The following is a 23,869-nucleotide window of genomic DNA, read 5'->3' as shown; positions in this document are numbered from 1 at the left end:
CACATTAGAAGGATCGGTACCGCACATTCGATTGATCGGTACCGAACATTCGAATGATCGGTACCGCACATTCGATTGATCGGTACCGCACATTCGATTGATCGGTACCGCACATTAGAAGGATCGGTACCGCACATTCGATTGATCGGTACCGAACATTCGAATGATCGGTACCGCACATTCGATTGATCGTTACCGCACTTTCGATTGATGGGTATCGCATATTCGATTGATCGGTATCGCACATTCGATTGATCGGTACCAAACATTCGATAGATCGGTACCGAACATTCGATTGATCGGTTACGCACATTCGATTGATCGGTACCGAACATTCGATTGATTGGTACCACAAATTCGATAATCGGGACCGAACATTCTATTGATCGGTTTCGCACATTCGATTGATCGGTACCGTACATTCGATTGATCGGTACCGCACATTCTATTGATCGGTTACGCACATTCTATTGATCGTTACCGAACATTCGATTTGTCTGACTGCACTTTTGATTGATGGGTACCGCACATTCTATTGATCGGTAGCGCACATTCTATTGATCGGAACCGAACATTCGATTGATCAGCACCGCACATTCGATTGATGGGTATCGCACATTCGATTGATCGGTACCGAACATTCGATTGATCGGTACCAAACATTCGATTGATCGGTACCGAACAATCCATTGATCGGTACCGAACATTCCATTTATCTGACCGCACATTCGATTGATCGGTACCGCACATTCGATTGATCGGTAACGCACATTCGATTGATCGGTACCGCACATTCTATTAACTAGTACCGCACATTCGATTGATCGGTGGGGCACATTCGATTGATCGATACCGAAAATTCCAATTATTGGTAACGCACTTTCGATTAATCGGTACCGCACAATCGATTGATCCGTACCGAACATTCCATTGATCGGTACCGCACATTCCATTGATCCGTACCGAACAATCGATTGATCGGTTCCGCACATTCAATTGATCGGTAACGCACATTCGATCGATCGGTAACGCACATTCGATTGGTCGGTACCGCACATTCAATTGATCGGTACTGAACATTCGATTGATCGGTACCGTACATTCGATTGATCGGTAACGCACATTCTATTGATCGGTTACGCACATTCTATTGATCGGTACCGAACATTCGATTTGTCTGACTGCACTTTCGATTGATGGGTACCGCACATTCTATTGATCGGTAGCGCACATTCTATTGATCGGTACCGAACATTCGATTGATCAGTACCGCACATTCGATTGATGGGTATCGCACATTCGATTGATCGGTACCGCACATTCGATTGATCGGTAACGCACATTCGATTGATCGGTACCGCACATTCGATTGACTAGTACAGCACATTCGATTGATCGGTGGGGCACATTCGATTGATCGATACCGAAAATTCAATTGATTGGTAACGCACTTTCGATTAATCGGTACCGCACATTCGATTGATCGATACCGAACATTCGATTGATCGGTACCGCACATTCGATTGATCAGTATCGCACATTCGATTGATCGGTACCGCACATTCGATTGATCGGTAACGCACATTCGATTGATCGGTACCGCACATTCGATTGACTAGTACCGCACATTCGATTGATCGGTGGGGCACATTCGATTGATCGATACCGAAAATTCAATTGATTGGTAACGCACTTTCGATTAATCGGTACCGCACATTCGATTGATCCGTACCGAACATTCGATTGATCGGTACCGCACATTCCATTGATCCGTACCGAACAATCGATTGATCGGTTCCGCAAATTTGATTGATCGGTACCGCACATTCGATTGATCGGTAACGCACATTCGATTGATCGGTACCGCACATTCGATTGACTAGTACAGCACATTCGATTGATCGGTGGGGCACATTCGATTGATCGATACCGAAAATTCAATTGATTGGTAACGCACTTTCGATTAATCGGTACCGCACATTCGATTGATCGATACCGAACATTCGATTGATCGGTACCGCACATTCGATTGATCAGTATCGCACATTCGATTGATCGGTACCGCACATTCGATTGATCGGTAACGCACATTCGATTGATCGGTACCGCACATTCGATTGACTAGTACCGCACATTCGATTGATCGGTGGGGCACATTCGATTGATCGATACCGAAAATTCAATTGATTGGTAACGCACTTTCGATTAATCGGTACCGCACAATCGATTGATCCGTACCGAACATTCGATTGATCGGTACCGCACATTCCATTGATCCGTACCGAACAATCGATTGATCGGTTCCGCAAATTTGATCGATCGGTATCGCACATTCGATAGATCGGTACCGAACATTCGATTGATCGGTAACGAACATTCGATTGATCGGTATCGAACATTCGATTGATCGGTACCGCACATTCGATTGACTAGTACCGCACATTCGATTGATCGGTACCGTACATTTCATTGATCGGTAATGAACACTCCATTAATCGGAACCGTACATTCGATTGATCGTTACCGCACATTCGATTGATCGGTACCGCACATTTGATTGATGGGTACCGCAAATTCGATTGATTGGTAAGGCACATTCGATCGATCGGTAACGCACATTCGATTGATCGGTACCGCACTTTCGATTGATGGGTATCGCATATTCGATTGATCGGTATCGCACATTCGATTGATCGGTACCGAACATTCGATAGATCGGTACCGAACATTCGATTGATCGGTTACGCACATTCGATTGATCGGTACCGAACATTCGATTGATTGGTATCACACATTCGATAATCGGGACCGAACATTCTATTGATCGGTTTCGCACATTCGATTGATCGGTACCGTATATTCGATTGATCGGTACCGCACATTCTATTGATCGGTTACGCACATTCTATTGATCGTTACCGAACATTCGATTTGTCTGACTGCACTTTCGATTGATGGGTACCGCACATTCTATTGATCGCTAGCGCACATTCTATTGATCGGTAACGAACATTCGATTGATCAGTACCGCACATTCGATTGATGGGTATCGCACATTCGATTGATCGGTACCGAACATTCGATTGATCGGTACCAAACATTCGATTGATCGGTACCGAACAATCGATTGATCGGTACCGAACATTCCATTTATCTGACCGCACATTCGATTGATCGGTACCGCACATTCGATTGACTAGTACCGCACATTCGATTGATCGGTGGAGCACATTCGATTGATCGATACCGAAAATTCGATTGATTGGTAACGCACTTTCGATTAATCGGTACCGCACAATCGATTGATCCGTACCGAACATTCGATTGATCGGTACCGCACATTCGATCGATCGGTATCGCACATTCGATTGGTCGGTACCGCACATTCGATTGATTGACACCACACATTCGATAATCGGGACCGAACATTCAATTGATCGGTAACGAACATTCGATTGATCGGTACCGTACATTCGATTGATCGGTACCGCACATTCTATTGATCGGTACCGAACATTCGATTTGTCTGATTGCACATTCGATTGATGGGTACCGAACATTCGATTGATCGGTACCGCACATTCGATTGATCGGTAACGCACATTCGATTGATCGGTACCGCACATTCGATTGACTAGTACCGCACATTCGATTGATCGGTGGGGCACATTCGATTGATCGATACCGAAAATTCAATTGATTGGTAACGCACTTTCGATTAATCGGTACCGCACATTCCATTGATCCGTACCGAACAATCGATTGATCGGTTCCGCAAATTCGATCGATCGGTATCGCACATTCGATAGATCGGTACCGAACATTCGATTGATCGGTAACGCAGATTCGATTGATCGGTATCGAACATTCGATTAATCTGATTGCACATTCGATTGATGGGTACCGAACATTCGATTGATCGGTACCGCAAATTCGATTGACTAGAACCGCACATTCGATTGATCGGTACCGCACATTCGATTGATCGTTACCGCACATTCGATTGATCGGTACCGCAAATTTGATTGATGGGTACCGCAAATTCGATTGATCGATAAGGCACATTCGTTCGATCGGTACCGCACTTTCGATTGATCGGTACGGCACATTCGATCGATCGGTACCGAACATTCGATTGATCGGAACAGAACATTCGATTTATCGGTATCGAACATTCGATTGATCTTTGCCGCACATTCGATTGATCGGTACCGCTCATTCGATAGATCGGTAACGCACATTCGATTGATCGGTACCGCACATTTGGTTGATCGGTACCGCACATTCGATAGATCGGTAACGCACATTCGATCGATCGGTACCGATTATTCGATTGATCGGAACCGAACATTCGATTTATCGGTAACGAACATTCGATTGATCTTTGCCGCACATTCGATCGATCGGTACCGCACATTCGATAGATCGGTAACGCACATTCGATTGATCGGTACCGCACATTTGGTTGATCGGTACCGCACATTCGATTGATCGGTAACGCACATTCGATTGATCGGTACCGAACATTCGATTTATCTGACTGCACATTCGATTGATGGGTACCTCACATTGGATTGATCGGTACCGCACATTCGATTGCTCTGTACCGAACATTCGATTGATGGGTACCTCACATTCGATTGATCGGTAGCGCACATTCGATTGCTCTGTACCGCACATTCGATTGATCGGTACCGCACATTCGAAGGATCGGTACCGCAAATTCGATTGATTGGTACCGTACATTCGATTGATCGGTACCGCACATTCTATTGTTCGGTACCGCACATTCGATTGATCGGTACCGAACATTCGATTGATCGGTACCGCACATTCGATTGATCGGTACCGCACATTCGATTGATCGGTAACGCACATTCGATTGATCGGTACCGCACATTCGATTGACTAGTACCGCACATTCGATTGATCGGTACCGAACATTCGAATGATCGGTACCGCACATTCGATTGATCGGTACCGCACTTTCGATTGATGGGTATCGCATATTCGATTGATCGGTATCGCACATTCGATTGATCGGTACCGAACATTCGATAGATCGGTACCGAACATTCGATTGATCGGTTACGCACATTCGATTGATCGGTACCGAACATTCGATTGATTGGTACTACACATTCGATAATCGGGACCGAACATTCGATTGATCGGTACCGTATATTTGATTGATCGGTACCGCACATTGTATTGATCGGTTACGCACATTCTATTGATCGGTACCGAACATTCGATTTGTCTGACTGCACTTTCGATTGATGGGTACCGCACATTCGATTGATCGGTACCGAACATTCGATTGATCGGTACCGCACATTCGATTGATCGGTATCGCTAATTCGATTAATCGGTACCGCACATTCGATTGATCGGTACCGCACATTCGTTTGACTAGTACCGCACATTCGATTGATCGATGGGGCACATTCGATTGATCGATACCGAAAATTCCATTGATTGGTAACGCACTTTCGATTAATCGGTACCGCACATTCGATTGATCGGTACTGCACATTCGATCGATCGGTACCGAACATTCGATTGATCGGAACAGAACATTCGATTTATCGGTATCGAACATTCGATTGATCTTTGCCGCACATTCGATCGATCGGTACCGCACATTCGATAGATCGGTAACGCACATTCGATTGATCGGTACCGAACATTCGATTTATCTGACTGCACATTCGATTGATGGGTACCTCACATTCGATTGATCGGTACCGCACATTCGATTGATCGGTACCGCACATTCGATTGATCGGTACCGAACATTCGAATGATCGGTACCGCACATTCGATTGATGGGTACCGCACTTTCAATTGATCGGTACCGCACATTCGAAGGATCGGTATCGCACATTCGATTGATCGGTACCGCTCATTCGATTGATCGGAACCGAACATTCGATTTATCGGTAACGAACATTCGATTGATCTTTGCCGCACATTCGATCGATCGGTACCGCACATTCGATAGATCGGTAACGCACATTCGATTGATCGGTACCGCACATTTGGTTGATCGGTACCGCACATTCGATTGATCGGTAACGCACATTCGATTGATCGGTACCGAACATTCGATTTATCTGACTGCACATTCGATTGATGGGTACCTCACATTGGATTGATCGGTACCGCACATTCGATTGCTCTGTACCGCACATTCGATTGATGGGTACCTCACATTCGATTGATCGGTAGCGCACATTCGATTGCTCTGTACCGCACATTCGATTGATCGGTACCGCACATTCGAAGGATCGGTACCGCACATTCGATTGATCGGTACCGCAAATTCGATTGATTGGTACCGTACATTCGATTGATCGGTACCGCACATTCTATTGTTCGGTACCGCACATTCGATTGATCGGTACCGAACATTCGATTGATCGGTTACGCACATTCGATTGATCGGTACCGCACATTCGATTGATCGGTAACGCACATTCGATTGATCGGTACCGCACATTCGATTGACTAGTACCGCACATTCGATTGATCGGTACCGAACATTCGAATGATCGGTACCGCACATTCGATTGATCGGTACCGCACTTTCGATTGATGGGTATCGCATATTCGATTGATCGGTATCGCACATTCGATTGATCGGTACCGAACATTCGATAGATCGGTACCGAACATTCGATTGATCGGTTACGCACATTCGATTGATCGGTACCGAACATTCGATTGATTGGTACTACACATTCGATAATCGGGACTGAACATTCTATTGATCGGTACCGTATATTTGATTGATCGGTACCGCACATTGTATTGATCGGTTACGCACATTCTATTGATCGGTACCGAACATTCGATTTGTCTGACTGCACTTTCGATTGATGGGTACCGCACATTCGATTGATCGGTACCGAACATTCGATTGATCGGTACCGCACATTCGATTGATCGGTATCGCTAATTCGATTAATCGGTACCGCACATTCGATTGATCGGTACCGCACATTCGTTTGACTAGTACCGCACATTCGATTGATCGGTGGGGCACATTCGATTGATCGATACCGAAAATTCCATTGATTGGTAACGCACTTTCGATTAATCGGTACCGCACATTCGATTGATCGGTACTGCACATTCGATCGATCGGTACCGAACATTCGATTGATCGGAACAAAACATTCGATTTATCGGTATCGTACATTCGATTGATCTTTGCCGCACATTCGATCGATCGGTACCGCACATTCGATAGATCGGTAACGCACATTCGATTGATCGGTACCGAACATTCGATTTATCTGACTGCACATTCGATTGATGGGTACCTCACATTCGATTGATCGGTACCGCACATTCGATTGATCGGTACCGCACATTCGATTGATCGGTACCGAACATTCGAATGATCGGTACCGCACATTCGATTGATGGGTACCGCACTTTCAATTGATCGGTACCGCACATTCGAAGGATCGGTACCGCACATTCGATTGATCGGTACCGCTCATTCGATTGATTGGTACCGTACATTCGATTGATCGGTACCGCACATTCTATTGTTCGGTACCGCACATTCGATTGATCGGTACCGACATTCGATTGATCGGTACCGCACATTCGATTGATCGGTACCGCACATTCGATTGATCGGTAACGCACATTCGATTGATCGGTACCGCACATTCGATTGACTAGTACCGCACATTCGATTGATCGGTACCGAACATTCGAATGATCGGTACCGCACATTCGATTGATCGGTACCGCACATTCGATTGATCGGTACCGCACATTAGAAGGATCGGTACCGCACATTCTATTGATCGGTACCGCACATTCCATTGATCCGCACCGAACAATCGATTGATCGGTTCCGCAAATTCGATCGATCGGTATCGCACATTCGATAGATCGGTACCGAATATTCGATTGATCGGTAACGCACATTCGATTGATCGGTATCGAACATTCGATTAATCTGATTGCACATTCGATTGATGGGTACCGAACATTCGATTGATCGGTACCGCACATTCGATTGACTAGAACCGCACATTCGATTGATCGGTACCGCACATTCTATTGATCGGTTACGCACATTCTATTGATCGGTACCGAACATTCGATTTGTCTGACTGCACTTTCGATTGATGGGTACCGCACATTCTATTGATCGGTAGCGCACATTCTATTGATCGGTACCGAACATTCGATTGATTAGTACCGCACATTCGATTGATGGGTATCGCACATTCGATTGATCGGTACCGCACATTCGATTGATCGGTAACGCACATTCGTTTGATCGGTACCGCACATTCGATTGACTAGTACCGCACATTCGATTGATCGGTGGGGCACATTCGATTGATCGATACCGAAAATTCAATTGATTGGTAACGCACTTTCGATTAATCGGTACCGCACATTCGATTGATCCGTACCGAACATTCGATTGATCGGTACCGCACATTCCATTGATCCGTACCGAACAATCGATTGATCGGTTCCGCAAATTCGATTGATCGGTATCGAACATTCGATTAATCTGATTGCACATTCGATTGATCGGTACCGAACATTCGATTGATCGGTACCGCACATTCGATTGATCGGTATCGCTAATTCGATTAATCGGTACCGCACATTCGATTGATCGGTACCGCACATTCGATTGACTAGTACCGCACATTCGATTGATCGGTGGGGCACATTCGATTGATCGATACCGAAAATTCCATTGATTGGTAACGCACTTTCGATTAATCGGTACCGCACATTCGATTGATCGGTACTGCACATTCGATCGATCGGTACCGAACATTCGATTGATCGGAACAGAACATTCGATTTATCGGTATCGAACATTCGATTGATCTTTGCCGCACATTCGATCGATCGGTACCGCACATTCGATAGATCGGTAACGCACATTCGATTGATCGGTACCGAACATTCGATTTATCTGACTGCACATTCGATTGATGGGTACCTCACATTCGATTGATCGGTACCGCACATTCGATTGATCGGTACCGCACATTCGATTGATCGGTACCGAACATTCGAATGATCGGTACCGCACATTCGATTGATGGGTACCGCACTTTCAATTGATCGGTACCGCACATTCGATTGATTGGTACCGTACATTCGATTGATCGGTACCGCACATTCTATTGTTCGGTACCGCACATTCGATTGATCGGTACCGACATTCGATTGATCGGTACCGCACATTCGATTGATCGGTACCGCACATTCGATTGATCGGTAACGCACATTCGATTGATCGGTACCGCACATTCGATTGACTAGTACCGCACATTCGATTGATCGGTACCGCACATTAGAAGGATCGGTACCGCACATTAGAAGGATCGGTACCGCACATTCCATTGATCCGCACCGAACAATCGATTGATCGGTTCCGCAAAGTCGATCGATCGGTATCGCACATTCGATAGATCGGTACCGAACATTCGATTGATCGGTAACGCACATTCGATTGATCGGTATCGAACATTCGATTAATCTGATTGCACATTCGATTGATGGGTACCGAACAATCGATTGATCGGTACCGCACATTCGATTGACTAGAACCGCACATTCGATTGATCGGTACCGCACATTCGATTGATCGGTACCGTACATTCGATTGATCGGTACCGCACATTCTATTGATCGGTTACGCACATTCTATTGATCGGTACCGAACATTCGATTTGTCTGACTGCACTTTCGATTGATGGGTACCGCACATTCTATTGATCGGTAGCGCACATTCGAAGGATCGGTACCGAACATTCGATTGATTAGTACCGCACATTCGATTGATGGGTATCGCACATTCGATTGATCGGTATCGAACATTCGATTAATCTGATTGCACATTCGATTGATGGGTACCGAACATTCGATTGATCGGTACCGCACATTCGATTGATCGGTACCGCACATTAGAAGGATCGGTACCGCACATTCGATTGATCGGTACCGAACATTCGAATGATCGGTACCGCACATTCGATTGATCGGTACCGCACTTTCGATTGATGGGTATCGCATATTCGATTGATCGGTATCGCACATTCGATTGATCGGTACCGAACATTCGATAGATCGGTACCGAACATTCGATTGATCGGTTACGCACATTCGATTGATCGGTACCGAACATTCGATTGATTGGTACTACACATTCGATAATCGGGACCGAACATTCTATTGATCGGTTTCGAACATTCGATTGATCGGTACCGTATATTCGATTGATCGGTACCGCACATTCTATTGATCGGTTACGCACATTCTATTGATCGGTACCGAACATTTGATTTGTCTGACTGCACTTTCGATTGATGGGTACCGCACATTCTATTGATCGGTAGCGCACATTCTATTGATCGGTAACGAACATTCGATTGATCAGTACCGCACATTCGATTGATGGGTATCGCACATTCGATTGATCGGTACCGAACATTCGATTGATCGGTACCGCACATTCGATTGATCAGTATCGCTAATTCGATTAATCGGTACCGCACTTTCGATTGATCGGTACCGCACATTCTATTGATCGGTACCGCACATTCTATTGATCGGTTACGCACATTCTATTGATCGGTACCGAACATTCGATTTGACTGACTGCACTTTCAATTGATGGGTACCGCAAAATCGATTGATCGGTAGCGCACATTCGATTGATCGGTACCGCACAATCGATTGATCCGTACCGAACATTCGATTGATCGGTACCGCACATTTGATCGATCGGTAACGCACATTCGATTGATCGCACATTCGATTGATCGGTACCACACATTCGATTGATCGGTAACGCACATTCGATTGATCCGTACCGAACATTCGATTGATCGGTACCGCACATTCAATTGATCCGTACCGAACAATCGATTGATCGGTTTCGCAAATTCGATCGATCGGTATCGCACATTCGATAGATCGGTACCGAACATTCGATTGATCGGTAACGCACATTCGATTGATCGGTATCGAACATTCGATTAATCTGATTGCACATTCGATTGATGGGTACCGAACATTCGATTGATCGGTACCGCTCATTCGGTTGACTAGAACAGCACATTCGATTGATCGGTACCGCACATTCGATTGATCTCTACCGCACATTCGATTGATCGGTACCGCACATTCGATTGATCGGTACCGCACATTAGAAGGATCGGTACCGCACATTCTATTGATCGGTACCGCACATTCTATTGATCCGCACCGAACAATCGATTGATGGGTTCCGCAAATTCGATCAATCGGTATCGCACATTCGATAGATCGGTACCGAACATTCGATTGATCGGTAACGCACATTCGATTGATCGGTATCGAACATTCGATTAATCTGATTGCACATTCGATTGATGGGTACCGAACATTCGATTGATCGGTACCGCACATTCGATTGACTAGAACCGCACATTCGATTGATCGGTACCGCACATTCGATTGATCGGTACCGTACATTCGATTGATCGGTACCGCACATTCTATTGATCGGTTACGCACATTCTATTGATCGGTACCGAACATTCGATTTGTCTGACTGCACTTTCGATTGATGGGTACCGCACATTCTATTGATCGGTAGCGCACATTCTATTGATCGGTACCGAACATTCGATTGATTAGTACCGCACATTCGATTGATCGGTACCGAACATTCGAATGATCGGTACCGCACATTCGATTGATGGGTACCGCACTTTCGATTGATCGGTACCGCACATTCGAAGGATTGGTACCGCACATTCGATTGATCGGTACCGCACATTCGATTGATTGGTACCGTACATTCGATTGATCGGTACCGCACATTCTATTGTTCGGTACCGCACATTCGATTGATCGGTACCGAACATTCGATTGATCGGTACCGCACATTCGATTGATCGGTACCGCACATTCGATTGATCGGTACCGAACATTCGATTGACCGGTACCGCACATTCGATTGATCGGTATCGCTAATTCGATTAATCGGTACCGCACATTCGATTGATCGGTACCGCACATTCGATTGACTAGTACCGCACATTCGATTGATCGGTGGGGCACATTCGATTGATCGATACCGAAAATTCCATTGATTGGTAACGCACTTTCGATTAATTGGTACCGCACATTCGATTGATCGGTACTGCACATTCGATCGATCGGTACCGAACATTCGATTGATCGGAACAGAACATTCGATTTATCGGTATCGAACATTCGATTGATCTTTGCCGCACATTCGATCGATCGGTACCGCACATTCGATAGATCGGTAACGCACATTCGATTGATCGGTACCGAACATTTGATTTATCTGACTGCACATTCGATTGATGGGTACCTCACATTCGATTGATCGGTACCGCACATTCGATTGATCGGTACCGCACATTCGATTGATCGGTACCGAACATTCGAATGATCGGTACCGCACATTCGATTGATGGGTACCGCACTTTCGATTGATCGGTACCGCATATTCGAAGGATCGGTACCGCAAATTCGATTGATCGGTACCGCACATTCGATTGATTGGTACCGTACATTCGATTGATCGGTACCGCACATTCTATTGTTCGGTACCGCACATTCGATTGATTAGTACCGCACATTCGATTGATGGGTATCGCACATTCGATTGATCGGTACCGCACATTCGATTGATCGGTAACGCACATTCGATTGATCGGTGGGGCACATTCGATTGACTAGTACCGCACATTCGATTGATCGGTGGGGCACATTCGATTGATCGATACCGAAAATTCAATTGATTGGTAACGCACTTTCGATTAATCGGTACCGCACATTCGATTGATCCGTACCGAACATTCGATTGATCGGTACCGCACATTCCATTGATCCGTACCGAACAATCGATTGATCGGTTCCGCAAATTCGATTGATCGGTATCGAACATTCGATTGACTAGAACCGCACATTCGATTGATCGGTACCGCACATTCGATTGATCGTTACCGCACATTCGATTGATCGGTACCGCACATTTGATTGATGGGTACCGCAAATTCGATTGATCGGTAAGGCACATTCGATCGATCGGTAACGCACATTCGATTGATCGGTACTACACATTCGATCGATCGGTACCGAACATTCGATTGATCGGAACAGAACATTCGATTTATCGGTATCGAACATTCGATTGATCTTTGCCGCACATTCGATCGATCGGTACCGCACATTCGATAGATCGGTAACGCACATTCGATTGATCGGTACCGAACATTCGATTTATCTGACTGCACATTCGATTGATGGGTACCTCACATTCGATTGATCGGTACCGCACATTCGATTGATCGGTACCGCACATTCGATTGATCGGTACCGAACATTCGAATGATCGGTACCGCACATTCGATTGATGGGTACCGCACTTTCGATTGATCGGTACCGCACATTCGAAGGATCGGTACCGCACATTCGATTGATCGGTACCGCACATTCGATTGATTGGTACCGTACATTCGATTGATCGGTACCGCACATTTTATTGTTCGGTACCGCACATTCGATTGATCGGTACCGAACATTCGATTGATCGGTACCGAACATTCGATTGATCGGTACCGCACATTCGATTGATCGGTAACGCACATTCGATTGATCGGTACCGAACATTCGATAGATCGGTACCGAACATTCGATTGATCGGTTACGCACATTCGATTGATCGATACCGAAAATTCCATTAATCGGTACCGCACATTCGATTGATCGGTACCGCACATTCGATTGATTGGTACCGTACATTCGATTGATCGGTACCGCACATTCTATTGTTCGGTACCGCACATTCGATTGATCGGTACCGAACATTCGATTGATCGGTACCGAACATTCGATTGATCGGTACCGCACATTCGATTGATCGGTAACGCACATTCGATTGATCGGTACCGCACATTCGATTGACTAGTACCGCACATTCCATTGATCGGTACCGAACATTCGAATGATCGGTACCGCACATTCGATTGATCGGTACCGCACTTTCGATTGATGGGTATCGCATATTCGATTGATCGGTATTGCACATTCGATTGATCGGTACCGAACATTCGATTGATCGGTACCGAACATTCGATCGATCGGTATCGCACATTCGATAGATCGGTACCGAACATTCGATTGATCGGTAACGCACATTCGATTGATCGGTATCGAACATTCGATTAATCTGATTGCACATTCGATTGATGGGTACCGAACATTCGATTGATCGGTACCGCTCATTCGGTTGACTAGAACAGCACATTCGATTGATCGGTACCGCACATTCGATTGATCTCTACCGCACATTCGATTGATCGGTACCGCACATTCGATTGATCGGTACCGCACATTAGAAGGATCGGTACCGCACATTCGATAGATCGGTACCGCACATTCTATTGATCCGCACCGAACAATCGATTGATCGGTTCCGCAAATTCGATCGATCGGTATCGCACATTCGATAGATCGGTACCGAACATTCGATTGATCGGTAACGCACATTCGATTGATCGGTATCGAACATTCGATTAATCTGATTGCACATTCGATTGATGGGTACCGAACATTCGATTGATGGGCACCGCACATTCGATTGACTAGAACCGCACATTCGATTGATCGGTACCGCACATTCGATTGATCGGTACCGTACATTCGATTGATCGGTACCGCACATTCTATTGATCGGTTACGCACATTCTATTGATCGGTACCGAACATTCGATTTGTCTGACTGCACTTTCGATTGATGGGTACCGCACATTCTATTGATCGGTAGCGCACATTCTATTGATCGGTACCGAACATTCGATTGATTAGTACCGCACATTCGATTGATGGGTATCGCACATTCGATTGATCGGTACCGCACATTCGATTGATCGGTAACGCAAATTCGATTGATCGGTACCGCACATTCGATTGACTAGTACCGCACATTCGATTGATCGGTGGGGCACATTCGATTGATCGATTCCGAAAATTCAATTAATTGGTAACGCACTTTCGATTAATCGGTACCGCACATTCGATTGATCGTTACCGCACATTCGATTGATCGGTACCGCACATTTGATTGATGGGTACCGCAAATTCGATTGATCGGTAAGGCACATTCGATCGATCGGTAACGCACATTCGATTGATCGGTACTGCACATTCGATCGATCGGTACCGAACATTCGATTGATCGGAACAGAACATTCGATTTATCGGTATCGAACATTCGATTGATCTTTGCCGCACATTCGATCGATCGGTACCGCACATTCGATAGATCGGTAACGCACATTCGATTGATCGGTACCGAACATTCGATTTATCTGACTGCACATTCGATTGATGGGTACCTCACATTCGATTGATCGGTACCGCACATTCGATTGATCGGTACCGCACATTCGATTGATCGGTACCGAACATTCGAATGATCGGTACCGCACATTCGATTGATGGGTACCGCACTTTCGATTGATCGGTACCGCACATTCGAAGGATCGGTACCGCACATTCGATTGATCGGTACCGCACATTCGATTGATTGGTACCGTACATTCGATTGATCGGTACCGCACATTCTATTGTTCGGTACCGCACATTCGATTGATCGGTACCGAACATTCGATTGATCGGTACCGCACATTCGATTGATCGGTACCGCACATTCGATTGATCGGTAACGCACATTCGATTGATCGGTACCGCACATTCGATTGACTAGTACCGCACATTCGATTGATCGGTACCGAACATTCGAATGATCGGTACCGCACATTCGATTGATCGGTACCGCACTTTCGATTGATGGGTATCGCATATTCGATTGATCGGTATCGCACATTCGATTGATCGGTACCGAACATTCGATTAATCTGATTGCACATTCGATTGATGGGTACCGAACATTCGATTGATCGGTACCGCTCATTCGATTGACTAGAACCGTATATTTGATTGATCGGTACCGCACATTCTATTGATCGGTTACGCACATTCTATTGATCGGTACCGAACATTCGATTTGTCTGACTGCACTTTCGATTGATGGGTACCGCACATTCGATTGATCGGTACCGAACATTCGATTGATCGGTACCGCACATTCGATTGATCGGTATCGCTAATTCGATTAATCGGTACCGCACATTCGATTGATCGGTACCGCACATTCGATTGACTAGTACCGCACATTCGATTGATCGGTGGGGCACATTCGATTGATCGATACCGAAAATTCAATTGATTGGTAACGCACTTTCGATTAATCGGTACCGCACATTCGATTGATCGGTACTGCACATTCGATCGATCGGTACCGAACATTCGATTGATCGGAACAGAACATTCGATTTATCGGTATCGAACATTCGATTGATCTTTGCCGCACATTCGATCGATCGGTACCGCACATTCGATAGATCGGTAACGCACATTCGATTGATCGGTACCGAACATTCGATTTATCTGACTGCACATTCGATTGATGGGTACCTCACATTCGATTGATCGGTACCGCACATTCGATTGATCGGTACCGCACATTCGATTGATCGGTACCGAACATTCGAATGATCGGTACCGCACATTCGATTGATGGGTACCGCACTTTCGATTGATCGGTACCGCATATTCGAAGGATCGGTACCGCAAATTCGATTGATCGGTACCGCACATTCGATTGATTGGTACCGTACATTCGATTGATCGGTACCGCACATTCTATTGTTCGGTACCGCACATTCGATTGATTAGTACCGCACATTCGATTGATGGGTATCGCACATTCGATTGATCGGTACCGCACATTCGATTGATCGGTAACGCACATTCGATTGATCGGTGGGGCACATTCGATTGACTAGTACCGCACATTCGATTGATCGGTGGGGCACATTCGATTGATCGATACCGAAAATTCAATTGATTGGTAACGCACTTTCGATTAATCGGTACCGCACATTCGATTGATCCGTACCGAACATTCGATTGATCGGTACCGCACATTCCATTGATCCGTACCGAACAATCGATTGATCGGTTCCGCAAATTCGATTGATCGGTATCGAACATTCGATTAATCTGATTGCACATTCGATTGATGGGTACCGAACATTCGATTGATCGGTACCGCACATTCGATTGACTAGAACCGCACATTCGATTGATCGGTACCGCACATTCGATTGATCGTTACCGCACATTCGATTGATCGGTACCGCACATTTGATTGATGGGTACCGCAAATTCGATTGATCGGTAAGGCACATTCGATCGATCGGTAACGCACATTCGTTTGATCGGTACTGCACATTCGATCGATCGGTACCGAACATTCGATTGATCGGAACAGAACATTCGATTTATCGGTATCGAACATTCGATTGATCTTTGCCGCACATTCGATCGATCGGTACCGCACATTCGATAGATCGGTAACGCACATTCGATTGATCGGTACCGAACATTCGATTTATCTGACTGCACATTCGATTGATGGGTACCTCACATTCGATTGATCGGTACCGCACATTCGATTGATCGGTACCGCACATTCGATTGATCGGTACCGAACATTCGAATGATCGGTACCGCACATTCGATTGATGGGTACCGCACTTTCGATTGATCGGTACCGCACATTCGAAGGATCGGTACCGCACATTCGATTGATCGGTACCGCACATTCGATTGATTGGTACCGTACATTCGATTGATCGGTACCGCACATTCTATTGTTCGGTACCGCACATTCGATTGATCGGTACCGAACATTCGATTGATCGGTACCGAACATTCGATTGATCGGTACCGCACATTCGATTGATCGGTAACGCACATTCGATTGATCGGTACCGAACATTCGATAGATCGGTACCGAACATTCGATTGATCGGTTACGCACTTTCGATTGATCGGTACCGAACATTCGATTGATCGGTACCGCACATTCTATTGATCGGTTACGCACATTCGATTGATCGGTACCGAACATTCGATTTGTCTGACTGCACTTTCGATTGATGGGTACCGCACATTCGATTGATCGGTACCGCACATTCGATTGATCGGTATCGCTAATTCGATTAATCGGTACCGCACATTCGATTGATCGGTACCGCACATTCGATTGACTAGTACCGCATATTCGATTGATCGGTGGGGCACATTCGATTGATCGATACCGAAAATTCCATTAATCGGTACCGCACATTCGATTGATCGGTACCGCACATTCGATTGATTGGTACCGTACATTCGATTGATCGGTACCGCACATTCTATTGTTCGGTACCGCACATTCGATTGATCGGTACCGAACATTCGATTGATCGGTACCGAACATTCGATTGATCGGTACCGCACATTCGATTGATCGGTAACGCACATTCGATTGATCGGTACCGCACATTCGATTGACTAGTACCGCACATTCCATTGATCGGTACCGAACATTCGAATGATCGGTACCGCACATTCGATTGATCGGTACCGCACTTTCGATTGATGGGTATCGCATATTCGATTGATCGGTATTGCACATTCGATTGATCGGTACCGAACATTCGATAGATCGGTACCGAACATTCGATTGATCGGTTACGCACTTTCGATTGATCGGTACCGAACATTCGATTGATTGGTACCACAAATTCGATGATCGGGACCGAATATTCTATTGATCGGTTTCGCACATTCGATTGATCGGTACCGTATATTTGATTGATCGGTACCGCACATTGTCTTGATCGGTTACGCACATTCTATTGATCGGTACCGAACATTCGATTTGTCTGACTGCACTTTCGATTGATGGGTACCGCACATTCGATTGATCGGTACCGAACATTCGATTGATCGGTACCGCACATTCGATTGATCGGTATCGAACATTCGATTAATCGGTACCGCACATTCGATTGATCGGTACCGCACATTCGATTGACTAGTACCGCACATTCGATTGATCGGTGGGGCACATTCGATTGATCGATACCGAAAATTCCATTGATTGGTAACGCACTTTCGATTAATCGGTACCGCACATTCGATTGATCGGTACTGCACATTCGATCGATCGGTACCGAACATTCGATTGATCGGAACAGAACATTCGATTTATCGGTATCGAACATTCGATTGATCTTTGCCGCACATTCGATCGATCGGTACCGCACATTCGATAGATCGGTAACGCACATTCGATTGATCGGTACCGAACATTCGATTTATCTGACTGCACATTCGATTGATGGGTACCTCACATTCGATTGATCGGTACCGCACATTCGATTGATCGGTACCGCACATTCGATTGATCGGTACCGAACATTCGAATGATCGGTACCGCACATTCGATTATTGGGTACCGCACTTTCAATTGATCGGTACCGCACATTCGAAGGATCGGTACCGCACATTCGATTGATCGGTACCGCACATTCGATTGATTGGTACCGTACATTCGATTGATCGGTACCGAACATTCTATTGTTCGGTACCGCACATTCGATTGATCGGTACCGACATTCGATTGATCGGTACCGCACATTCGATTGATCGGTACCGCACATTCGATTGATCGGTAACGCACATTCGATTGATCGGTTCCGCACATTCGATTGACTAGTACCGCACATTCGATTGATCGGTACCGAACATTCGAATGATCGGTACCGCACATTCGATTGATCGGTACCGCACATTAGAAGGATCGGTACCGCACATTCTATTGATCGGTACCGCACATTCCATTGATCCGCACCGAACAATCGATTGATCGGTTCCGCAAATTCGATCGATCGGTATCGCACATTCGATAGATCGGTACCGAATATTCGATTGATCGGTTACGCACATTCGATTGATCGGTATCGAACATTCGATTAATCTGATTGCACATTCGATTGATGGGTACCGAACATTCGATTGATCGGTACCGCACATTCGATTGACTAGAACCGCACATTCGATTGATCGGTACCGCACATTCTATTGATCGGTTACGCACATTCTATTGATCGGTACCGAACATTCGATTTGTCTGACTGCACTTTCGATTGATGGGTACCGCACATTCTATTGATCGGTAGCGCACATTCTATTGATCGGTACCGAACATTCGATTGATTAGTACCGCACATTCGATTGATGGGTATCGCACATTCGATTGATCGGTACCGCACATTCGATTGATCGGTAACGCACATTCGATTGATCGGTACCGCACATTCGATTGACTAGTACCGCACATTCGATTGATCGGTGGGGCACATTCGATTGATCGATACCGAAAATTCAATTGATTGGTAACGCACTTTCGATTAATCGGTACCGCACATTCGATTGATCCGTACCGAACATTCGATTGATCGGTACCGCACATTCCATTGATCCGTACCGAACAATCGATTGATCGGTTCCGCAAATTCGATTGATCGGTATCGAACATTCGATTAATCTGATTGCACATTCGATTGATCGGTACCGAACATTCGATTGATCGGTACCGCACATTCGATTGATCGGTATCGCTAATTCGATTAATCGGTACCGCACATTCGATTGATCGGTACCGCACATTCGATTGACTAGTACCGCACATTCGATTGATCGGTGGGGCACATTCGATTGATCGATACCGAAAATTCCATTGATTGGTAACGCACTTTCGATTAATCGGTACCGCACATTCGATTGATCGGTACTGCACATTCGATCGATCGGTACCGAACATTCGATTGATCGGAACAGAACATTCGATTTATCGGTATCGAACATTCGATTGATCTTTGCCGCACATTCGATCGATCGGTACCGCACATTCGATAGATCGGTAACGCACATTCGATTGATCGGTACCGAACATTCGATTTATCTGACTGCACATTCGATTGATGGGTACCTCACATTCGATTGATCGGTACCGCACATTCGATTGATGGGTACCGCACTTTCAATTGATCGGTACCGCACATTCGAAGGATCGGTACCGCACATTCGATTGATCGGTACCGCACATTCGATTGATTGGTACCGTACATTCGATTGATCGGTACCGCACATTCTATTGTTCGGTACCGCACATTCGATTGATCGGTACCGACATTCGATTGATCGGTACCGCACATTCGATTGATCGGTACCGCACATTCGATTGATCGGTAACGCACATTCGATTGATCGGTACCGCACATTCGATTGACTAATACCGCACATTCGATTGATCGGTACCGCACATTAGAAGGATCGGTACCGCACATTAGAAGGATCGGTACCGCACATTCCATTGATCCGCACCGAACAATCGATTGATCGGTTCCGCAAATTCGATCGATCGGTATCGCACATTCGATAGATCGGTACCGAACATTCGATTGATCGGTAAAGCACATTCGATTGATCGGTATCGAACATTCGATTAATCTGATTGCACATTCGATTGATGGGTACCGAACAATCGATTGATCGGTACCGCACATTCGATTGACTAGAACCGCACATTCGATTGATCGGTACCGCACATTCGATTGATCGGTACCGTACATTCGATTGATCGGTACCGCACATTCTATTGATCGGTTACGCACATTCTATTGATCGGTACCGAACATTCGATTTGTCTGACTGCACTTTCGATTGATGGGTACCGCACATTCTATTGATCGGTAGCGCACATTCGAAGGATCGGTACCGAACATTCGATTGATTAGTACCGCACATTCGATTGATGGGTATCGCACATTCGATTGATCGGTACCGCACATTCGATTAATCGGTAACGCACATTCGATTGATCGGTGGGGCACATTCGATTGACTAGTACCGCACATTCGATTGATCGGTGGGGCACATTCGATTGATCGATACCGAAAATTCAATTGATTGGTAACGCACTTTCGATTAATCGGTACCGCACATTCGATTGATCCGTACCGAACATTCGATTGATCGGTACCGCACATTCCATTGATCCGTACCGAACAATCGATTGATCGGTTCCGAAAATTCGATTGATCGGTATCGAACATTCGATTAATCTGATTGCACATTCGATTGATGGGTACCGAACATTCGATTGATCGGTACCGCACATTCGATTGACTAGAACCGCACATTCGATTGATCGGTACCGCACATTCGATTGATCGTTACCGCACATTCGATTGATCGGTACCGCACATTTGATTGATGGGTACCGCAAATTCGATTGATCGGTAAGGCACATTCGATCGATCGGTAACGCACATTCGATTGATCGGTACTGCACATTCGATCGATCGGTACCGAACATTCGATTGATCGGAACAGAACATTCGATTTATCGGTATCGAACATTCGATTGATCTTTGCCGCACATTCGATCGATCGGTACCGCACATTCGATAGATCGGTAACGCACATTCGATTGATCGGTACCGAACATTCGATTTATCTGACTGCACATTCGATTGATGGGTACCTCACATTCGATTGATCGGTACCGCACATTCGATTGATCGGTACCGCACATTCGATTGATCGGTACCGAACATTCGAATGATCGGTACCGCACATTCGATTGATGGGTACCGCACTTTCGATTGATCGGTACCGCACATTCGAAGGATCGGTACCGCACATTCGATTGATCGGTACCGCACATTCGATTGATTGGTACCGTACATTCGATTGATCGGTACCGCACATTCTATTGTTCGGTACCGCACATTCGATTGATCGGTACCGAACATTCGATTGATCGGTACCGAACATTCGATTGATCGGTACCGCACATTCGATTGATCGGTAACGCACATTCGATTGATCGGTACCGCACATTCGATTGACTAGTACCGCACATTCCATTGATCGGTACCGAACATTCGAATGATCGGTACCGCACATTCGATTGATCGGTACCGCACTTTCGATTGATGGGTATCGCATATTCGATTGATCGGTATTGCACATTCGATTGATCGGTACCGAACATTCGATAGATCGGTACCGAACATTCGATTGATCGGTTACGCACTTTCGATTGATCGGTACCGAACATTCGATTGATTGGTACCACACATTCGATAATCGGGACCGAACAGTCTATTGATCGGTTTCGCACATTCGATTGATCGGTACCGTATATTTGATTGATCGGTACCGCACATTGTATTGATCGGTTACGCACATTCTATTGATCGGTACCGAACATTCGATTTGTCTGACTGCACTTTCGATTGATGGGTACCGCACATTCGATTCATCGGTACCGAACATTCGATTGATCGGTACCGCACATTCGATTGATCGGTATCGCTAATTCGATTAATCGGTACCGCACATTCGATTGATCGGTACCGCACATTCGATTGACTAGTACCGCACATTCGATTGATCGGTGGGTCACATTCGATTGATCGATACCGAAAATTCCATTGATTGGTAACGCACTTTCGATTAATCGGTACCGCACATTCGATTGATCGGTACTGCACATTCGATCGATCGGTACCGAACATTCGATTGATCGGAACAGAACATTCGATTTATCGGTATCGAACATTCGATTGATCTTTGCCGCACATTCGATCGATCGGTACCGCACATTCGATAGATCGGTAACGCACATTCGATTGATCGGTACCGAACATTCGATTTATCTGACTGCACATTCGATTGATGGGTACCTCACATTCGATGGATCGGTACCTCACATTCGATTGATCGGTACCGCACATTCGATTGATCGGTACCGAACATTCGAATGATCGGTACCGCACATTCGATTGATGGGTACCGCACTTTCAATTGATCGGTACCG

This window comes from Apostichopus japonicus, chromosome 18, assembly GCF_037975245.1.
Source record: "Apostichopus japonicus isolate 1M-3 chromosome 18, ASM3797524v1, whole genome shotgun sequence".
NCBI lineage: Eukaryota > Metazoa > Echinodermata > Holothuroidea > Aspidochirotida > Stichopodidae > Apostichopus > Apostichopus japonicus.
Note: the sequence above shows the minus strand (reverse complement) of the source record.